Source organism: Pseudophryne corroboree, chromosome 4, assembly GCF_028390025.1.
Source record: "Pseudophryne corroboree isolate aPseCor3 chromosome 4, aPseCor3.hap2, whole genome shotgun sequence".
Taxonomy (NCBI): Eukaryota; Metazoa; Chordata; class Amphibia; order Anura; family Myobatrachidae; genus Pseudophryne; species Pseudophryne corroboree.
Window position 1 is genome coordinate 460,760,839 of NC_086447.1, and position 7,779 is coordinate 460,768,617.

Below are 7,779 nucleotides of genomic sequence, written 5' to 3' on the forward strand. Positions count from 1 at the left end.
GGATTCGACGGGTGATCAGGCCTCAGGAGGGGATTCAACCGCAGATATCTGGTCTCGCTTAAGTAAGCAGGAGGCCACACAATCTCAAATTGTGCAGTTCATGCAGAGTATGTCCGAACGTCTCGATTCTCTCTGTGTTGCCATGATGGCTCCTCAAGTTTCTACAGCTGCTCCCACATTAGCACCTCCGGTTCCGCTTCCTCCTGTGCCAGTCCCACTTCCACGGTTGCATTTGCCATCTCCCAGTAAATTCGATGGGAATCCAAAGCAATGCCGCGGGTTTCTTAACCAGTGCGAAATCCAGTTCGAACTACAGTTGGCCAGTTTCCCTTCAGCGCGAACCAAGGTAGCCTATATCATTTCTTTACTTACTGGGCAAGCGTTGGAATGGGCGTCACCATTGTGGGAGAGGTCGGATCCCATCCTGTCTAACTACTCAGAGTTTGTAGCCGATTTTCGAAGAATCTTCGACGAACCGGGCAGGACTTCTGCTGCCTCATTGGAGATCCTGCGCCTGCGTCAGTACACGCGTACGGTCAGTCAGTACGTGATCCAGTTTCGTACTCTCTCCTCTGAACTGAACTGGAATGAAGAGGCTCTCATCGCAGCTTTCTGGAGCGGTCTCTCCGAAAAGATCAAAGATGACCTCGTGACTCAGGATGTACCTGATAAGTTGGATAAGTTAATTTCCCTATGCAATAAATTAGACTTAAGATACAGAGAACGCTGTATGGAGAGATCACGGTCAGATCGTCCCAGGCCTCGAGTCGTTACTCCATCAACACCATCTACTCCAACTACAGAGGAACCCATGCAGATCAATCGTTCCCGTCTCTCCATCGAGGAACGTCAGAGACGGCGACAAGGGAAATTATGCCTGTACTGTGGTGCATCTGATCATTTTGTTAAATCTTGTAGCCAACGTCCGGGAAACGCCCGCTCCTAGCTTGTGCCGGAGAGGTCAAGCTAGGAAAATTCTCAGAATTACTTGCCAAGAAAGAGTCAGTCTTGTTAACCCACCTGGAGCTTCCTTCTTCCTCCCTTCTCATCCCTGCACTACTCGATTCCGGAGCCGCCGAAAGTTTTATTACATCAGCTCTGGTCAAACGATCTGGGATACAAACGGTCCGTTTGGATCGTACCATCTCAATTACTGCTGTGGATGGAAGTCATATTCCTGAGTGAATTATCACTCTTCGTACAATTCCTCTTAAGATGAAGGTTGGAGCTCTTCATTCGGAAAACATCTCTTTCCTAGTAATTCCTAAAGCCTCTCACGAACTGATCCTAGGATTTCCATGGTTAATAAGACACAATCCCCACATAGATTGGCAAACCATGGATGTTCTTTCCTGTGGACGAAACTGCTTCCAGAACTGTTTGCCCTCTGTAAGACCACTCTGCTCTTCTAGTCCTTCCAGCCTTCCTGCAGAATACCAGGCCTTCCAAGATGTTTTTAGTAAGCATGGGGCGGACACCTTGCCTCCGCATCGCACTTGGGATTGTCCCATTGATCTGGTACCCGGCAAGACTCCTCCCCGAGGTCGAGTCTACCCGCTCTCACTCGCTGAGACTCAGGCCATGTCGGAGTATATCCGGGAGAACTTGGAAAAAGGGTTCATTAGGTCATCCACCTCTCCACCTGGGGCGGGGTTTTTCTTTGTTAAAAAGAAGGATGGGGGTCTGCGGCCCTGTATTGACTATAGAGGTCTCAATGACATTACAATTAAGAACAGATATCCATTACCTCTAATTCCAGAACTGTTCGACCATGTTAAAGGAGCTACTGTATTCACTAAGCTGGACTTACAATCTTATACGTATTCGCCCAGGTGACGAATGGAAGACGGCATTTAATACCCGCGACGGCCACTACGAATATCTGGTAATGCCTTTCGGCCTATGTAACGCCCCAGCCGTCTTTCAAGAATTCGTTAATGAAATCTTCAGAGACCTACTCTATGACTGCTTGGTGGTTTACTTGGATGACATCCTCATTTTTTCTAGGGATCTGAAGACCCATCGAGAACAAGTCAAAGAAGTTCTAACTCGTTTACGGAGGAATCAACTATTTTGTAAGCTCAAAAAGTGCACCCTCGAAGTACCCACAATTCCATTCCTCGGTTACATCGTTGGTGGATTCTTCGTTTCACATAAACCAACCTATTGTGGTACCTGTGGCTACGGAGGCTGTAGCGGTCCCAAAGGCTCTTGACGTTGTAAGAGCTTTGAATATTTATGTCGCCAGAACGGCTCTTACTAGGAAGACAGAGGCTCTGTTTGTCCTGTATGCTTCCAACAAGATTGGAAATCCTGCTTCTAAGCAAACTATTGCATGCTGGATTTGTAATACGATTCAGCAAGTTCATTCTTCGGCTGGGCTACCGTTGCCGAAGTCAGTAAAGGCCTATTCTACCAGTAAGGTGGGCTCATCTTGGGCGGCTGCCCGAGGGGTCTCGGCACTACAACTTTGCCGAGCAGCTACGTGGTCGGGTTCAAACACTTTTGCTAAGTTCTACAAGTTTGATACCCTGGCTGATGAGGACTTCATGTTTGCTCAATCGGTGCTGCAGAGTCGTCCGCACTCTCCCGCCCGGTCTGGAGCTTTGGTATAGACCCCATGGTCCTTTTGGAGTCCCCAGCATCCTCTAGGACGTAAGAGAAAATAGGATTTTAATACCTACCGGTAAATCTTTTTCTCCTATTCCGTAGAGGATGCTGGGCGCCCATCCCAGTGCAGACTGTTCCTTGCAGTTGTATTGATACTGGTTATTTTTGGTTACACGTGGGTTGTGTATCAGTTATATTCAGCTTGTTGCTGTTGTTAGTTCATACAGTTATCTGGTTTCCTGTTACTCCGGTTGTACGGTATGTTTGTGGTGTGGGCTGGTACGTTTCTCGCCCTTAGTTTAACAAAAATCCTTTCCTCGTAATGTCCGTCTCTCCTGGGCACAGTTCCTATAACTGAGGTCTGGGGGAGGGGCATAGAGGGAGGAGCCAGTTCACGCCCAGTCAAAGTCTTTTTAGTGTGCCCAGGCTCCTGCGGATCCCGTCTATACCCCATGGTCCTTTTGGAGTCCCCAGCATCCTCTACGGACTAGGAGAAAAGGATTTACCGGTAGGTATTAAAATCCTGTTTTATACTATTGCTATTGTGGGCTAGAGGAAGGGGGTTTCCAGGCAACCAGAAACCCCAACCCTTCCTTTTGCCTATGAGCAACAGGTACATAGTGGGGATACTTAATAATTGTGGCAGTTCCATGACTATTAATACATAGTCCCCTAAACCACTGTCCCTGGATTATACTTTTAATCTTTAGGGGGATACTTATCAAAGCTTGGTGAGAGGTAAATTGGAGAGAGTACCAGCCAATCAGCTCCTAACTACCATGTTATGTGTTTGAAAAATGACAGAAGCTGATTCATTAGTGCTTTCTCTCCTAGCTTTGATTAATATCCTCCAATAGTCTTGATAGTTTTGTATAAAATGAAAAAGTTTATAATGATTTGTACTGGAAAAAGTTTCGGCACATCAGCAGTTTTTAATAGGCCACATAGTTCTGACATTTCGGATTTGCTCTGGTTCATCATCACATATATACACTGCTCAAAAAAATAAAGGGAACACTTAAACAACACAATGTAACTCCAAGTCAATCACACTTCTGTGAAATCAAACTGTCCACTTAGGAAGCAACACTGATTGACAATCAATTTCACATGCTGTTGTGCAAATGGAATAGACAACAGGTGAAAATTATAGGCAATTAGCAAGACACCCCCAATAAAGGAGTTGTTCTGCAGGTGGTGACCACAGACCACTTCTCAGCTCCTATGCTTTCTGGCTGATGTTTTGGTTACTTTTGAAAGCTGGCGGTGCTTTCACTCTAGTGGTAGCATGAGACGGAGTCTACAACCCACACAAGGGGCTCAGGTAGTGCAGCTCATCCAGGATGGCACATCAATGCAAGCTGTGGCAAGAAGGTTCGCTGTGTCTGTCAGCGTAGTGTCCAGAGCATGGAGGCGCTACCAGGAGACAGGCCAGTACATCAGGAGACATGGAGGAGGCCGTAGGAGGGCAACAACCCAGCAGCAGGACCGCTACCTCCGCCTTTGTGCAAGGAAGAACAGGAGGAGCACAGCCAGAGCCCTGCAAAATGACCTTCAGCAAGCCACAAATGTGCATGTGTCTACTCAAACGATCAGAAACAGACTCCATGAGAGTGGTATGAGGGCCCGACGTCCACAGGTGGGGTTTGTGCTTACCCCAACACCGTGCAGGACGTTTGGCATTTGCCAGAGAACACCAAGATTGGCAAATTCACCACTGGTGCCCTGTGCTCTTCACAGATGAAAGCAGGTTCTCACTGAGCACATGTGACAGGCGTGACAGAATCTGGAGACGCCAAGGAGAACGTTCTGCTGCCTGCAACATCCTCCAGCATGACTGGTTTGGCAGTGGGTCAGTAATGGTGTGGGGTGGCATTTCTTTGGGGGGCCCGCACAGCCCTCCATGTGCTCGCCAGAGGTAGCCTGACTGCCATTAGGTACCGAGATGAGATCCTCAGACCCCTTGTGAGACCATATGCTGGTGCGGTTGGCCCTGGGTTCCTCCTAATGCAAGACAATGCTAGACCTCATGTGGCTGGAGTGTGTCAGCAGTTCCTGCAAGACGAAGGCATTGATGCTATGGACTGGTCCGCCCGTTCCCCAGACCTGAATCCAATTGAGCACATCTGGGACATCATGTCTCGCTCCATCCACCAACACCACGTTGCACCACAGACTGTCCAGGAGTTGGCGGATGCTTTAGTCCAGGTCTGGGAGGAGATCCCTCAGGAGACCATCCGCCACCTCATCAGGAGCATGCCCAGGTGTTGTAGGGAGGTCATACAGGCACGTTAAGGCCACACACACTACTGAGCCTCATTTTGACTTGTTTTAAGGACATTACATCAAAGTTGGATCAGCCTGTAGTGTGTTTTTCCACTTTAATTTTGAGTGTGACTCCAAATCCAGACCTCCATGGGTTAATAAATTTGAATTCCATTGATAAGTTTTGTGTGATTTTGTTGTCAGCACATTCAACTATGTAAAGAACAAAGTATTTAATAAGAATATTTCATTCATTCAGATCTAGGATGTGTTATTTTAGTGTTCCCTTTATTTTTTTTGAGCAGTGTATATTATATTCAAATAGGATTAATAATAATTTTGTAGTGTTATTTCAAGTAAGATTATCCTTTTAATTTTTATATGGTTTATAGATGCAAGCTGTAAATTATACCTATATGAATCTTTTGAAATTGATTATATATATTTGTTTTTATATGTGCAATATGTGTGTTGTAGCAATTGTGTTTTTTTAGTATTCTCTATTCCTTTTCTTTTGGCAACGCACAATAGGCCCTTCATGAATTTCAGATCTAGGCCCATGAGTACCTTAATCTGGCACTGACCCCCCCCCCCCCCCCCCCCCTCCCCCTCCCCCTCCCCTACCCCTCCTCATCCCTATAATCCAGCTCTGCTGACTAGGAACTCTTTTATGACACCGTCTGGACAGCCTTGACTTCATGAAGGTAACTTTTAAAAGCAACTAGTAGTGTAATGACATTTTTATAACATTTTTGAAAATATCACTTGTATTCACAAAACAACCTGGTCATTTATGAATTGTTATAACAACATGTAGATCTAATTTCTATGCTTTTTATGTAGTACAGCGACCTTTCTATATTGAACTTGCTATTTTTGATAGACCTCATTCTGCACATCTCTAATCACTTACACTGAAAATGCTTTTTATAAAGAACACAATGTCCCTGAGCAAGAAGGAATGAAAATTGCCAAACAAATGTATTATTACCATTCAGGATTCAAGGGTATAGGAACCTTAAAATATGCATGTTAACACGGTTACTCATAAATAGAATGCACTTCATAGTTTTGACATAACATTACTGTTGTTCTTTTAAGAAAATGGTTGAATTTATTATAAGTAATAATATTTGTACATTTAAAATCTTTAGAAAATATGTAGTGTAGATGTAAATCGATCCATGCTTTGAGACAACTTAAACATACAGATGTGTCCTCATACGCTATTGCCGCAGTTGTGCCAAACAGCCCTTCTCGGCTGAGCATCTTTTTCACCCAAATGTGCATCTAAGTCACACAATGAAACAATCTGATGTTACAAAACTACTTAACGAGACTGCACTGACTAATCTGATATGCGGCACTTGTACATATGTGTGTGAATAAGCCTGAATATGTATACGAAGTGCTACGATGCATCACCCTCAATTGTTTTATATGCCATGTTCCGTTGTGCTTCATTTGCGACTTTGCACATATTTTAAACCAATTTCTGTGTGGTTAATGTTGCAGCCGGGCATCTCTGGTACAGATTGAGTGGTATTACGCTGCGTCTGCAGTGCGATTAAGATCCAAATTTAAAGTAAAAGTTGCTACACTACCATTCGGTATTGCGGTCCGCATAGCATATTGAGGCTTGGTGCATGAAAACACATTTGTAGAGTGACCTTAAGAAATAAGCGCATCCATTGTAAAGTCACCTTTGTAAGCTACAGTAGGACCTGAGGGTTAGAATTCAGGAAGTTCTAGTTGTGCACTTATCATTCACCCACTGATATATTAATTTATTGTTTTTTGGCAAAATCATAAAAAATACAAATAATAAATTAGGGATGAGCCGGTTCGGATTTTGGAAATCCGAACCCCACCGAACACCCACAGATCCGAGTCAGGAACCGAGTCCGGCTCGGGTTTTCTGTCCAGACTCGGTTCCCAGAATGAGGCAAAATGTCATCATCCTGGTGTCGGATTCTAGCGAGATCCGGACTTTGTATATTTCGCGTCTTCCGCCCCTCCATCTTCACTCCAGTCCTGGAGAGTGTAGCGAGAGGATGTGTCTCCTCAGTGTCTGTGCGGGAAAGTGGCGTGGCACGTGGGGTGACGACCTGCTCTTTTGTATCATTCCAGTGATGCTGTCTTGTGCTGCATCAGTCCAGTGGTGGTGTCTTGTGCTGAATCAGTCTAGTCACAGTGGTGGTGTCCTGTGCTGCCATAAGTCCAGTGGTGCTGCTGTATAAGTCCAGTCCAGTGGTGTTGCTATATAAGTCCAGTCCAGTGGTGCTGCCTTACAAGTCCAGTCCATTGGTGCTGCCGTATAAGTCCAGTGGTACTGGTGTATAAGTCCAGCGGTACTGGCGTATAAGTCCAGCGGTCCAGTCGCACAAATACAGCGGAACAGCCGCATAAGTCCAGCGGTACAGCCGCATAAGTCCAGCGGTACTGCCGTATAAGTCCAGTGGTACTGCCGTATAAGTCCAGTGGTGCTGTCCTGTGCTGTATATTATTTACTCCAAATAAAGGGGTTATTAATATTTCTCTGACGTCCTAGTGGATGCTGGGAACTCCGTAAGGACCATGGGGAATAGACAGGCTCCGCAGGAGACTGGGCACTCTAAAAGAAAGATTAGGTACTATCTGGTGTGCACTGGCTCCTCCCACTATGACCCTCCTCCAGACCTCAGTTAGATTTCTGTGCCCGGCCGAGCTGGATGCACACTAGGGGCTCTCCTGAGCTCCTAGAAAGAAAGTTTATTTTAGATTTTTTATTTTACAGTGAGACCTGCTGGCAACAGGCTCACTGCATCGAGGGACTAAGGGGAGAAGAAGCGAACCTACCTGCTTGCAGCTAGCTTGGGCTTCTTAGGCTACTGGACACCATTAGCTCCAGAGGGATCGACCGCA